Source organism: Apium graveolens, chromosome 4 (assembly GCF_009905375.1).
Source record: "Apium graveolens cultivar Ventura chromosome 4, ASM990537v1, whole genome shotgun sequence".
NCBI classification, from domain to species: Eukaryota; Viridiplantae; Streptophyta; class Magnoliopsida; order Apiales; family Apiaceae; genus Apium; species Apium graveolens.
In genome coordinates this window covers 242323068-242339880 of record NC_133650.1, presented here as the reverse complement: position 1 = coordinate 242339880, position 16813 = coordinate 242323068, and positions in this window count along the sequence as shown.

Sequence of the window (16813 nt, the reverse complement as noted above, 5' to 3'; positions counted from 1 at the left end):
ACTGCCCCGAACTTCTGATCAATACTCCCCAAACCCATGTCGAGATACCAAAGCTCCTCAATTTTACCAAAGTCCCTTTATATAATCACCATATGATCCCAGTGATTAGAACCATACTCTTCCAAATATGCATCTAATCCATTAGCCTCTCTGTCAACCAACCTAAGCTCACATTTGTAGTTTTTATCAGCCTTACGCTGATTAAGCTGCCACAAAATGTGAGCATACTGAGGCCTTCCTCCAACAACTGTAGAATTATACAGCTCCTAGTAAGAATCCACATGATCGGTCTCAAGTATAACCTTCTTATAACCCTTATAGTAGGCCTCCTTAAGACCCTCAAACAGTGCATGCAATTCATTTTCCCTCTGATCTTCAAACCCCAAAGATCCACCAATCATATGTAAGATGACTCCCAAACAATCCCTAAACGCAGCACCAATACCTGAGTGCTGCTCCTTTGGTAATGCCTCTTGAGAGAAGAAACTGTGCACATTACATTTAATCACTCCCTTGCTTGGCATCAACCACCTCGCATTAACATTCACATTTTCTTCTTCCATTGAGAGTTTTTTAAAAGACTGGAGAAATCCTAAAACTGAAATTCTCTCTAAAAGACGAAGAGTAATACACTGATGGAACAATTTCTACGTAGTGACTGCATGCAAAAAACCCTCTTTATATATTACTTCCAGTTGATCCCCCTAGAGGCTGTCATAAAAGCCCTACAGCCTCAATACTACTCCCCAAAGCAATCGTTAAGGCTTCCAAGATGGAATCTAAAACTTTTTCAGTTTCCCCAAGCTAACATAATTACTCTATGTCCAAGTTTTTATACCTATGATATTTAATGATTTGAAATAAACCACTAAAACCTAATTAAATAAAATTTATATGCATCCCAAGAAAGTAAAAAATTTCTATTTAATCAACTCTAAATTATTCAAAAAAAACACCCCTTTTTACATGTTCATCTGCAACTTCATTCCATCTTCGACTAATATGTTTTAACTGAACATCTAACTGCTTAACATTCCAAAGTCTCACCTGAAGAGCATCCAGATCAGCCTTCTTAACTAGCTTCTCATTATCTGAGAGCACCAATATATGTTTTTTATTCTAGTTACTATCTTTCAGCAAACTAAAGAGAACTTCCAGGACAAAGCATTTCACTTCAAAAACACTAGAAACTGATGCAGGACCAGCAAACTACAATAACTTTTCTCCTATAGCAAATTGAATCACTCCACCAATACCAGCTAGAATCTTACCCTTAACATCCTTTTTGAAACTACCATCTATAAATGCCACAATATCAAAATTGTTCTCATTTACAATCTCCCACCACAAATCTTTTTCACCTGATATCACTACACCAACTGGATTATGAGACCACCAAATGATTCTCCTCTTATTTATAATGTCATTAGCTAAACACCACTCTAGAACTCTACTTTGAATCAGAGTATACACTTGCTTGTAATCTGGGGATTTATTATCAAAGATACAATGATTCCTATGTAACCAGATGGTCCATAATGTGGTACTAAAACATTATTCCAGATTGTTTTAATACCTTTATGATGAAAAAGAGCATAGAACTCCACATAGATGTCAAATCTTCTATATATACCCTTGAAACTATCCCCCACCAACTTAGTATAAGGATCCAAATTTTACTTGAGAAAATGCACTTCCAAAATAAATGATCTTGGGACTCTTGTTCCTATCCACACAGCAGACAAAGCTTACAAGCACTAAAATTATGAATTTTATAAGCTAACTATACCTTTGTTGGAACAATCCCAGAGTGAACTTTCCAAAGGAACAACTTAAATTTTTCAGGAACTTTATATTTCCAGATAGATTCCCAATTATTACCACAGACACTCACTTCTTTATTTACCAATAACTCATAAGCTGCTCTAGTGGTATAAGTGTCCATAACTGGGACCCAAACAAGCTTATCCTGATTACTAGTCAATTGTATTGAATCCACTATAATGCCCAATTCTTTCATGTCTTCTAGCTCACAATTCCTTAACTTCCTATTCCAGAATAATTCACCACTCCTGTCATAACAATCCCATCAAACCTTGAAAATTCTCACTTCCTTCTGCTTTAATTTGGATATACTATAAAACCTAAAAAATTTATCTATAATAGTTCTGTCTTGAAACCAAAGATCTTCCCAGAATAGAGCTGATTCCCCATCAGCAATTATCCACCTTAAACTACCTGACCCCAAAAAGCCAGATTCAGAAAATTTAGCAACTGCCTTTAGAATATATTGCACAATAATTGAACAAGATTTGTGATTACTCAAGTACTCTAAACCCTCCCCCTTACCACAACCATACTTATCTCTTAACCACACATTTCATGCCACCTTCCTATCAGATTGCCATTTAAACCACCATTTACACAATAGCACTGAGTTTTTATGCTGCAAAGAACTTAAACCCAAACCCCCTGCTTCTTGGATTTACATATCAAATTCCAAGCTGTGAGGTGAATCTTCCTACAATTAATTCCTCTATCCCCTGACAAATCACCACAGAAAAAATCTATTCTAACTTTTTCTAGTTGATTACAAACTCCCACTAGAACTCTATGCAAAGCAAACCAATAGACTGGAAGATTATCTAATGTTGATTTTACTAAAGATACCCTACCAGCTTAATTCAAACTGTCTCTCTTCCAGTTAGCTAATTTACTCTTGAATTTCTCCACTAAAGGCTTCCAAAATATAGCTTTTCTGGGACTAATACCAATTTGACTTCCCAAGTAGACTAAAGGCCAAGTACCTACTTTGCAACCCAGCTTCAATGCAAAAGACTCCAACTTCTTATCTGGAATATGATAAGAATAAATATTGCTTTTCTGAAAATTGATCTTTAACCCAGAGAGCAGTTGGAAACATTAAAATACTCTTTTGATTCCCATAATTGACTTCTCAATAACATGTAAGAATACTATAGTTTCATCAGCATACTGCAAACGTGAAATCTTCTTACCCTCATTTCTCAATTGCACACCCTCAATCAGACCACTTTCACTTGCTTTGCATAACATTTTGTAAATTTAGGATTTAGGATATGAATTATGTTTTTAAAGTTGGAGTTTGTAATTTTTTTAAATATTTTTACGTAATCTAACTATATGAATGTCTTTATTTTGAGAAGTTTGGAAGGCGTGCAAAATTTTTTATTTTCTAAAGATTTAAACATAAATTAAATTATACAAGAAGATTTCGACAGAATATGGTTGTATTTACATATAACAAGTTTCGGTTGAATTTAAATTACATCCACGTACAGTTGTATTTAGATGTTCTCATTTTGCAATCAACACGCCTTAAAACGACAGTTTATTTTGCAATCGTTTTTAGGCAAAAACAACCAAAAATGATTGAAAATAGCTAAAAATGACTCGATTTTGCGATCATTATTAGGCGATCATATTTTAGCGAAGTTTTAACTTAATTTGACTAAAAAATAGGCTGTTTAATGTGATTCTGGATATAAGGTGACGATATAGAAATATGTGATAAAAAAAATAATATTACGAGTTTTAGATATACATAAAAAAAGCGCTAACTTTGTTCGGCTAAAAAATAGTCGATAATGTGATTTTGAATCCTTTTTAACTTACTTGGACTAAACAATAGTTGGTATTGTGCATTTAATATTGTCATCAAGGTATAATTAATATGAATATAATTTGTTTTTAAAATCGGCGAACCTTAAAAATAATGTACGGATAGACTTACTGCATAGCAAGTTTTGGTAAAAATTATGGTAAATGAAAGATGAGTATTTAAAAAAAATATGTATTACTCTAACATAGCAGATTGTTAATTTCTTTTTTAAAATGTCCATTTTATTATTAATATTTTTTAAAATAACTGATATTTTAAAATTTTTGTTCTCTTCCTTATGTACTTTTTCTTCTTTTATTTATAAATTGTTAAGAGTTGTCGAACACAAACTGTCAAAAGAAATTTTGTTTAGTTAATTTATAAAGGAATTTTATTTAAGCATCCCCAAAGTTGTAAGGAAATTTTAGTTTTTATCTGTAATATGTAATGTCTGGGTATTGTTAAACCTGATCGGCATTTTTTAATGAAAGTAAATTAAATATCTGGCAAAAATGAATCTTAACCAGACCTGACAATTAGCAGCATTTTGGGAATGTGTCTGGATACCTAGTGGATTCAGTATCAGGCGAAACAGTAGGTGTGCTTCAGGAAGCATTTGTCAATCATGGTTATCAAGCCCTTCAACCCTCGGTGTTTTAGCCGGTGTTCTAAAAATCGGTTTAGGCGGGCGCCTAGGCGCTAGGCGGTGGTAAAACGCCCCGACTCGGACTTAGGCGGTGATTTAGGCGTTTTTTTAAAAAATCGGGTCAAAGTTAGGATTAGGCGGGCTCGGCGGTCAAAAATCGGTCCTAAGCGGTTTAGGCGGAAAATAATTAAAAAATATATTTTTTTCATTTTTATAATTTTAATTAATTCATTTCATAATTTCACACAATATCATGTCAATTTCTAATATAAAGTATGGGTAAGAAGTAACAAGTAATCTAATATATTTATTTTCTCACTTAAAATATAAAAATAACATATTATAATAATTTAAAAGTGTGAATTAAAATATATTTAATATTGTAAACTCAATAATTAGTACATAACGCATGTCAAATGTGTAGATATTGTTTAATATCATTCTAATTTCTTTTTTCAAACAAATATTTGACATATTGATCATCATATAATTATAAAAATTGAAAATAATATTTATATTCTTCCGATTAATCGGTCCGATTAATCGATTAATCTCTCGAAAGTACCCTCACCGTCCTGGCGTCCGATTAATCGATTAATCTCTCGAAGGTACCCTCACCATCCTGGCACGCCTAGCGATTTCTGGAACACTGATCTTACCTCACAAACCTGAATTTTCTTGGGATCACTCTTCTGTAAACCCTCCGCGTGAATTCTACATATGAAAACTTGCATGCCTTATTTGTTGAATGTAGTTACAGAAACTTAACTGAAGTAATGTTTGGAGTTTGTATAAATGTCATACAAGTGAAAATTACTAACGAGTGAAAAAGCAACTTGTAGAAAAACAGAAGGGTGTATGTGTATTGTGTAACTTATAAAGTGTACGGGTTTCTTATACATTACGTACTTGGGTTGGAGAGAGCGCAAACTATTTAATTGACCAGGGTATCCAATATATAGGAGTGTGGCTATGGATGTGTTTCGGTCCTTCCAGACGCGGATACAGAGCGTGTGTGGTGTACAACAAACAACTCTCTACAGTCTTACAGCTGTTTATTCCCCACCTTATCTTTACACGCGTGGGATTCCCTTGCATTACCTGCCACCTTCCTTTCAATTGAAACTCTTTTTCCCATTTATTTATAAAGTGGTTACTTTGAATGATTTCGTTCCTTTATTTGAAAGTCTACTAAAATGTTTATATAAATAGTAATTTATTAAGATTTATATGTAGATTTAAATTAAAACATATAAATATGAGAGAGCCATTTGTTCAGGTAACTAAACCGATAAAAATTTGTTTTGTTCCAATTATATTGAGAAGTAATTCGACAAATACGATCATAAAAAAAGGTTGGGATTGTTCAAGTAAATCAAATTGGATCGTAAATCCTAGAGAACCTAATGAATAAGATACAAGATAATACAATCAAAAATTAAAATGGAATTAAATGAAATGTATGAAAAAGCAAATAAATTAAGATAATCATAAAGAATTTAAAAAGAACCAAAGTTGTATGATTGACTAGGTTTTCATATATAGTGTGTGGCTATGAATGTGTTCGGGTCCCTCTAGATATTAGATAAAAAAATAAAAAATGTCCTCCAGAGTTTTTGTGGTGGACAACAAAGAAGATCCTACAGCCTTCTAGCTGTTTGCTGCTCACCTTAGCTACTACTCACACGTGGAATTCCCTTGCACAGCCTAGCACCTTCCTCTTCTTTCTTTTCTCCCGACACGAGGCAACTTTTTTCTACCATTTCCGTTTCATCTGCGACATTATTGGTTTTTTATAATCATTACCCGATTATCTTTTGCTATAAATAGAATTTCTATAAATGAACACAAAATACTATTTTTTTTTATAAATAATGAAATTTTACCACTTCGACAGCCTTGTCTAATTATCAAAACGATTATTAATAGTTTTTCTAACATTAGTTTAAATAATTTCATACTAATCTATATTAAGCGAACTTAGAGATTTTTTTTAGTTCTTAGTTTTAGTTATCTAGCAAAAGAACAAGAATCTGTCAATTTTTTTAAATTGACATACTCCGAAATCCGAAAATAGCTTGTCAAAGTCTTCCCTGGTCAGGGGCTGTTCCATCGCGTTCCTGCATCCATTTAAAGATCTTGGTCTTGTACTCCTTTCGGGTCATCCCAAACATCGATGATGGAGGAATCGCAGGGAGAGGGAGAGGTGCAATAAATTCTTCCAACGTACAATCGCCAATCCAGTCCTTTTTCCTGTGACAATACATCTTGGACTTATCTTGCATGGCAGAAAGCTGCTAAGACAAAAACTTGGTCTCAGAACCAAGTTGAAAGAACAGTTTAACAAACTCTTTCTCCAAGATTTTAGCAGTGGAACACATGCCTTCTTGCAAAGTGCCAAACTCAAAATCAACCATCTTAGCCAACCTCTTATCATGTGCTGGCATCTAGAAACTGATATACATGTTTATTGAACAACTCATAAGAGGCCCTCATCATACTGACTTGGGAAGTAAGGGAACCTAAGGAATCAACTAAAGCAAAATGCTGGTTTAAAGAAGCTAGGGCATCATAATTTTCATTCAATTTGGCCAATAAAGAATTAAGCACAGTGAAATTGTCGTGATCATTTGGTTCAGAGGCATAATATGGAGACTTAGGCAAACCGCCGAACGTACGGTGAGCATCATCAAAAACAAGATCATTGAACTCAATGACAACAATATTATTGGCAGAAAAAACGAACACATCAAACACAATACTCAATTTCTCAATCTTAACTGAATCAATGGAAACACAAAAATACTTAAAAAATTTGGTCAACAAAGCTGGGTATGGCAAATGCATGGACTCATGAGTCGAACAATGACTCATATTCCTAATGACCAACGAAGCTAAATCACAAGGAACCTTTTCAATAAACACAGACAACAGAATGGAATCGTGAAACATGACTCGATCTTATCACTTTTTCAAGGCAAAACATTTGTATGAAACAATTTGAAAAGAAGTAAAGCAAGTGGGTTAAGTCTGATACCGAAGGTTTGATGGAGACATCAATAAAATTCTCACCAACAATCGCTTTAACATGTTCTTCGTACTGAAGGCCTGGAACATCCATAAACGCCTGATGAGTGGTATACGGGAACACTCCTTTGTCTGACAGTTCACCAATGTGAGCTAGCATATCGGGCTTGAACACGATTGGGGTTCCTCGGATCTACGAAAATACCATATCATCCTTCAACAATCGAAAATTAACATATAATTCACAGTCCAATTTAGGGTAAATAACCTCTAACGTAGAGAGCAGCGATTCACGTCCTTGCACTTAAACGAATCAACCACACCAACTCGATTGAGGATACCAACATCACAGAGACGCTCTTTAAAAATCTTCTTAGCAAACACCTCTGACGATCCAAGCGTTGCATGTACTGGAGACGATTCATACAAAGCATGACTGGATAATTCGGAATCCACCTTGGAGACACAGCAACTTCGATCCAGAAGCAGGAACATTCGATGGCCTAGGAGCATCTGATCGAGAACGGGTGTTGTGAGTGTTTTGGCGAGGCATTGTGAATAAAAAGAAAAAGATTAGGGTGTAGAGAGATTAGGTATTAAGAGAGATTAGGGGATTGAAAAGTATGAAAAGAGAAGAAAAAAATAAAGAGATGTATTTAAAGAGGGGAAGTCGAAGAGATGGAAGTTCATTGAAGTAGAAAAGGAAGTGGAGATTGATTAGAAAAAGAGAAGATGGATACAAAACCCAACTGACATGCACGAAAAACAAGGAGAAGATGAAGTGATAAGTCATATCAAAAGATAGACGCAATCTATTTGCATGCAACTCGGTATTCACACGCAAACAAAGGAAATAAAAAGAATTATAAAAAAATAGAACTACGCCCGAACAATACAAAAAATAAAGAATAATAGTAATGAATAAAAGAAACAATCAACTAGAAATGCACGGAATTAATATAGAATAGAAAATATCATAAAAATCATGTAGTACACATACTAAGTTCACGACGCAATAAACAAAATATGTCCTTCGCCAAGGGTTTAGTAAATATGTTTATGTTGTGCAAGACATGCCTGTATAATAACAAGACTAAGTCATATTGACAATCCTAAAATTAAGTTGTTTGATAATCAATATTTGTATCTTGTAATTATATTTCTTGAGTTTGTAAAATGTTTAGTAGATTAGACTGGGGGATTTTTTTGTGAACAGTTTTCAAGCTAATTAGGAAAAAACTCTGGAAGAAGATCAAGCCTTGATCATGCCTCAGAGAAAAGTGTAGCAGCTTGGAGTTGAATAATGTTGTTCCAGGAAAAATATTCTAAGTCAAGATATCGACAAGTCACAGATCAAGAGATATCGAGAAGACAGTCGAGAAGTCCAAAATGACTTGTAGAGAAGTCCTAAGAGATATCGACAAGTCATTTCTGCATGTAGAGATCTCAGATATCGACAAGTCAAATGAAGATATAGAGAACTGAAGATATCGACAAGTCAATAACTCATGTAAATATCTCAAAGATATCGACAAGTCAAAATGTGTATATAGAGATCTCAGAATCGACAAGTCATTTCTGCATGTAGAGATCTTGGAGATATCGACAAGTCAAATTTCTTCATGTAGAGAACTCAATATATCGCCAAGTCAAAAGCTTAGATCGAGAACTAGAGATGTCGACAAGTTACTCTACATGTCGAGAACTAGAGACCTCGACAAGTCATTTAGATATGTCGAGAACTCGAGATATCAATATGTCATTTTACTTATCGATATGTCACTTCTCTACATAAAAAAAGGAGATCTCGACGTACTATCTCAAATTCAGAATACAGACAAGTTTAAGATTCAAGATTATTAGTCAACAAATAATTCATTCACTGAATTGGAAAGTCTATAAAAGCAATTTGAAGAATAAAAGATCAAGGGCCAAGATTCACTAGACAAAGGATGGTCACAGACCTGCAAGATTCTGCACAGATATGCTAACACCAGAAAAGGAAATAGACAAAGTTGCTTTATAAATTGGTTTAGTACATTTAATGCAAGTTTTGTTAACCGTGTTGTTAGTCTATAAAGCATGCACGGGTCCTTAGTTTAGAAGTAACAAACAGACCTAGAAAAATTTTGTATTCTCTCAAGATAGAAACTGAGTTCTTATTCTCTCAAGATAAAAGTTCTTATTTATTGACAACCAGTGTTTGAAGTGATAAAGTTGTTGCAAGCTTAACAATATAATCAAGGCTATAATATGAAGACCTGAATCGGAGTTATTCGTCTGTGAACCAGACCAGTTGCACTCGGCGTCAACAACTCGTGAAAGGAATATGGGTATTATTTATAGAAGAATTGTTAAGTTGAGGAACGTACTTGGATTGAACATTTATCTTTTAAAGTACGAGAATATGTGCGCAGGATATACATCTAAACAACTCGAGGGATTGACCAAGTTTAAAGTTCAATTGTTAACTGAAATAAATTTATTTAATTGACTTTAATATAATTTATTTAATAAACTTAAAATGATTTATTTTATAAACTTTAAATAAGTTTATTTTATAAATCTAAATTAGTTTATTTATATAAGTTATATTTAGGTTTATTTTATAAATTTGATTTAGTTACAATATAAACTTAAATAAAATCAAAAAGAAAAGAAAAGAAAAAAAGTAAAGAAAACAAAAACAAAAAGAAAAAGAAAAGAAAAAGAAAAAAAGAAAAACAAATAGAAAAAGAAAACAATGAAAACAAAAGAAAACATGCAACCAAGTGGTCGCATGTTAGTTTCCAAATCACAAGTCGCAGGTTGGCTTTTGGTTAAAAGCATCCAAGGCAATATACTCCCTCCCCCTCCTGGTCGCAAGTTAGCCGGTCGCAGGTCACAAAAATTTACCCGGTCGTAACCTACTCAGTCACAATTTTGTTAAACATTCAATTAATTTGTGCGGTTAATTTTCAGCCACATATTGCAATTGAATATAAAGTCTACACTCAGCAGCAAAAGCATTCAGCAATTAAGTTTGTAATTGTTTTATTCATCTTCTCTCCCAAAGAGCTGAAGAACTGAAGCAAAGAGAGACATTGAAAATATACACACAATTCTATATATGTTATTCTTCTCGCCGGAGTAATGTTATAATGCCCGATTTAAATCGTGTATATTCATAGGGGCATTATAAATATTACCCAGTAATTAAATCCTTAGACAAATAAAAGCTAGATCATTGTATAGGATTTAATTTGTTGATCTTTGTAGAAGCTAGGAACTTTGTTGTTCTTATATTGTAGCCGGTTAATTTATTTACCGAAGTGTAGCAACACCCCTTGCGGATTTATATATAAATATATACTTCCCCGAATATCTCGTGTTACTCATTTTATTGTTCCAAACAATATTCACCTCAAGAACACGGAACCACTAACCGAACACTAAATTTTATATCCGCAAAAGATTCAATTTTTTTTTTAATATAGTGAGTATCATATTCAACCCCCCTTACGATACTTCGAGACCTAACATACCTTTAAAACATTATCTCGTAGAAAATGGTGACGAACATCAATATGCTTAGTAAGAGAATGCATGATAGGATTTTTAGAGATATTAATTGCAGAGGTATTATCAGAGTAAATAGGAATATTAAAATAAGAGATACCAAAATCCTGCAAAGTTTGTTGCATCCACAATATTTGAGCACAGCAACTACCAGCTGCTATGTATTCTCCTTCTGCAGTATATAGAGCTACAGATGTTTGCTTTTTACTATGCCCTGCAACCAAACAATATCCTAAAAATTCATAAGCAACACTTGTACTTTTTCTATCAACCTGTGACCCTGCATAGTCGGCATCTGAAAAGCCAATTAAATCAGAGGAAGAGGAGCTTGGATAAAATAATCCCAAGTTACTCGTACCTTTCAAATATTTAAAAATACGTTTAATGACATTCAAATGAAATTCTTTAGGTTGAGACTGAAAACGAGCACACAAGCATACACTATACATAATGTCTGGACGAGAGGCAGTTAAATATAAAAGTGATCCGATCATACCTCAAAATTTAGTGACATCTACAGGTGTACCTTGTTCATCTTTAGTGAGCTTAACCGAAGTATTCATAGGTGTAGCCTTTGGAGTAACATGTTCAAGAGCAAATCTTCTGAGTAGATCATTGATATATTTGCTCTTGGTGAATAAAAATTCTTGCAGCAGACTTATTAATTTGTAACCCTAGGAAATATCATAGTTCACACATCAAACTCATGTCAAACTCTTTATGCATACAGTCAGAAAACCACTCACACAAAGATTCATTAGTAGCTCCAAACACAATATCATCTACATAAACTTGAACTAATATAAAATTATCACGTTTATGAAAAATAAAGAGAGTTGGATCAAGTGTATCATGAATGAAACCATTGTTCACTAGATTCGGACTGAGACGCTCATACCAACACCGATGGGACTGTCTCAAACCATACAAATTTCTTAAGCCTATAAACATAGTTAGGATAATTTTCATGAACAAAACCTGTAGGCTGGTTGACATATACTTCTTCCTTGAGATAGCCATTTAGAAAGGCGCTTTTGACATCCATTTGATAAAGCTTGAACTTTTTGTGAGCTGCAAAGGCCATGAGAATACGAATAACTTCTAAACGAGCTACTGGATCATAAGTCTCATCGTATTCAATTCCCTCCTATTGATTGTATCCTTGTGCTACCAATCGACCTTTATTCTGAATAATATTGCCATCTTCATCCTTTTTGTTCTTGAGAACACAACCAGTACCAATGACTTTAGCATCCTTAAGAGGTGGAAAGAGTTCCCAAATATCACAACGCTCGAACTGATTCAGTTCTTCCTGCATTGCAACTGACCAATGTTCATCTGCAATAGCTTTTTGAGCATTATTTGGTTCGAACTCAGCAACAAAAGCACATAATGCATAAAAATTATAAATCCTGCTTCGAGTTAAGATTCCTTGATCTAAATTTGTAAGAAGATTATATGGAGGATGATTCTTCGATGTTCTGGAAGACTTTGGGAGATGAATATTAGTCATTTCTTCTTCATTAGAATTGTCTGCATGGAAATGAATATGAGTTGTCTCATTTGAATATGGCTGTCTCATTTCCACTTGCAAAGATTTATCTGATTGAGAAGCAGTGAAATCACTTGTGTGGTTGTCAGGAGTCCTTGGGGAACCAGAAGAATTATCTGAGCCATGAGGAGAATTCATTGAATCGACAGAAGACCGAGATGAACTAGGAGAATCTTGACTGCCTGATTTGTCTGAAGGAGACTGACTCTTTTAGGAAAGAGGTTGTCTCATTTGAGAATGAGATGGTAGATCAGCATCATCTTCTTAAATTTGAGAGATATTACGAGTAGATTCATTGAAGGAAATATTGATAGATCCTTCCAATTTGTGCTTAATATAATTATAAACACGATAAACCTTGCTTGTAGTAGAATATCCCAAAAAAATTCCTTATGTCGATCTTGGATCAAACTTGCCTCGATTATTCTGAGTATTTAAAATAAAACACTTGGAACCAAATACTCGAAAATAACTAATATTAGGAGTCTTTTTCTTAAGAAATTCATAAGGAGTTTTAAGCAAAATAGGACGAATAAGCACTCTATTTATAATATAACAGGAAGTGTGTACTGCTTCAGCCCAAAATTTATGTGGGAGCTTACTCTCATGAAGTGGAGTTCTAGCTATTTCCTGTAGTGTTCTGTTCTTACGTTCAACTACTCCGTTCTGGTTGAGGAGTATGAGGAGCTGAGAATTCATGAGTAATGTAATATCTGGGATATATCGTGTAATTACTTTTATCAATAAATAATTATTATGTGACTACTATGTGAATTTTGGTGAATTATATGTTAATTGGTATCTGTGTTTGGATGTTTTATGTGGTAAAATTTGAGAATTTTAATTTTTATATGTCCAAAATAAAGTATAGATAATTTTAACATTTTTCTATTAATTTATATGTTGTTATATGATTTTATAAAGGATTTATAGATTTTATAAATTATTTTTCCGAGTAATTATAAACTATTTTGTATAAACGGGAATCATCCAACTTCAACCAATTTTACATTTTTAGAACTCGTAAATCTCGGGAAAACTCATTTCTAACCTAATTTGATTATTCCGAGCATTTTTCCTGTTTTGACTTTTTCGATCCGGAGTACGGTTTTACCCGTGCGGTTCCCGACGTAAATTTTACGATACAAATTTCGTTTCGGTAAATCAATAAAACCCGTATTTTTGAGAAACAGTATATTTTAATTAAACTATTATATTATCTTCTCGTAATTCGTGTAACCAAAGTGCTGAGACCAAGACTGTATTTACAAAAAGCCCAGTTTTGATCCTACGGGGTACCAATTTTCCGTAAATATAAATAGCCCTTATCGTATTTTATTTTGTACAGATAATCATAAACAAACAGTAAAATTATATAATTTATAGAGAAAAAGCATGATATTCAAAGTGTTCTTCAAGATCAAACCTAAAAACAAATGCGTTAGCGAACTCGAAATCAAAGGTGTGAGTAACCGAATCAAAGCTGGTGAAGAGTACTATCCGATTCCACAACCTGTTTAACTGCAGAAATCATAGGTATTTTTCTATAGTTTTATTTAAATTTGAATTAATTTGGATTTAATTATGAATTTTTTATTTTGATGTTGTTTGTGGAGAATTTGATTCTGATCATTTTGGTATATCAAATGCTTGATTTGGAGTTCAATAACATGTTCAAAATGATGTTTGTAACACCCCCAAATCCGGGGTTGGGGATCCGGGTTGTCACGAGTTCCATTTCCCTTAACAACACTTAATCTAAATAAACAACCAATTACTGTGTACTTGACCCCAAAATGCACACACACGCCACAAGTTATAGTTTCAGAGATGAATTCTAATAACTCGAATTTTTGAGACCTTGTAAAATGTTTAATGAATAGTAACCCTGACAGACGGGAAAAACTTTTGAGCCCACACTATGTAGTGCATGAGAAAATGAGTTTCGGAATTGATATTACGATTATACGTACCAAATGAGTGTATGTAAATGCTATTTGTTTTCGAAGAAAACGAACTTTGAAAAATGACTGTATTTACGACTTATCGAGGATTACGGGAATCACAATATAATTACGAGATTAAAATCCTACGGATTTATATTCAAGTAGGATAAATAAAAATATAAGGAATAAATACGAAAGGAATTACATCGCGAACCAATTACGAGTAAGTATTACGGAGAACGTTTAAGTAACCGAGCGAACGCGTAAACAATTAAATAAACGTAACGCACTAACTAAACCATGGTAAGGAAGTAACCATGGTTACTTCATCAAATAGTGAGCTAACCATAGGATGACCAAGCTAGCTAGCAAATAGTGTGCTAAGGAAGCTAACCTTGTAGTTAGCTTGTAAGCTAGCAAGCTACAAAGATATCTCCATGGATATGACAACAAAGAATAAACCTAGAATGCTATACTAGGAAGAATAAAATCAAGTTTCAAGATATCAAGTCACCTTCCAAGAAGCAACCTATCCAAAGCATCCAAGAGAAGCAACAAAGGTAGTATAAATACCCCCTCACAAGCATCCATTCGGCCCTAATGCAAAAAGGGTGGAATTCAAATTCCAAACTCCAAGTTCAAGCTCTTGTAAAATCACCCAATTAATTCCCAAGCCTGCTATCAACTAAACTAAGGTAAGAAAATTCTTTCATCTCTTTTTATCAAGGTTTGATAGGTGGAATAAATTCAAGAAACTCACTAATGAATAGTGTGAATTGTAACCTCTCTTTGGTTTCTTGATTTCAATGGTGGTTTTAGGTTCTAAAAATCATACCAAGCACTTCCAAGCCTCCACCATCCTCAAGAACACATCTCAAGATTTCAAGAAAGGTAAAAATATTTTTCCCAACTTTATTTAAGGTTCATTTTTAAGATCCATTTGGTATGTGGTAGTAAACCTAGCTTACTAAGTGTTATTGATGAAATCTTGATGATTAAGTTATGTAGATTTGAGGTTGGTTGTTGTTGCCTCAAGAACATGATGTTATTGAGAGGAGTTTGTGTGTTGATGATGATATGATGATTGTTGGTGGTTGTGTTGATAATTAGGGCGTAAACGAAATCCCGATCGTAAACGTAACTTCGTTAAAACTAACAAACCGTAATTTTAAGTTTCTGCAGAAAGTCCCGAAGTTGTAAACTGTAGATTCTTGAAAAATAACCTTTTTTAGGATAGACAATGTTATAAGGATCGTTTAGGCGCTTGAATCGCTTGATTCTGAATTACGGATCAAAAGTTATAGTCGTTTTAGTAAAAGTGATTTACGCGACAAAAACTGCTACGAATTACGAACTTTGAAAATATAAAGGATAGACTTAAAAGTGTTCATAAATCATGAAATTTGACAGAGAGTAACACATTGAGTTTCCATAGTAGTACGTTTTAAAGGGACTCATCGTCCATTTACGAAGCATTAAAACACCTCGAACTTTTATTAAAACGATTTTCCAACGATCATATTCCCTCAACTATATTTTATTGTTCGGATAATAAATATTATATACGTATTCCTTTATTATGGGAGTAGTATACTCCAACGTTTATTTATTTCAAACCCGGTTAATCATTATAGATTATTAATTATGTAGACACAAACTAGTTGAGGAATATTATTTTAAATAAATCTTTTAGAGAGTAAACTCATTTGAGGTATGATTAATATCAATTATCATTTAATTATTTATAGACTATTATTTATTTAATTATTATTTATTAAAGGGTTTATTATTGATTTAAAAATCATAGATCCTGATATAAAACGTACTTTCTGATTTAGGAGTATCATTCGAATAATTTCAGATCGTCGGTGAATATTATCCCGACTTATTAATATTTGGAATATAGTTTCAAGGATAAACTTTTCCCCCTTATTGATTATCTGTTGACAACGGTCAACTCACATCCTTAGTACTTCCTCCGAAACTTTCGGAAGTACATATATACATATATATATACAGTATAGCTATGCCTATCAACAAGCAAAACGCTCGGAGGAACTTCGATGTGGTTCGAGTTCTCGAGACATGATAGGATTTCTTAAAGGATAATGGAGGGGTAGAATCCAAGTACTTCATGTATTGGATAGGCTACTGGTACGGTAGAAGATGGTAAAATATGTACCTATGGACCTGCGAAGTGTGTGTATACCCGAAATGAGGACACATAGCCCATATGCGGCAAGGGTGATACCCGAGAGATGACGGTTTCGTCTGTCTACTAGTAGAAAAGGTTACTATTTCCGTAGTACGACTGATCATCATATGCGGTGGCTCCAGTAAATGTCCTATTTCTTCCAATTGGAATTGAGATGCAATACCGTAACCCAAGCCTAGGTGCTGGGATTACTATTAAGGTATTCGCAGGTTATTAACACCCCCTTAAT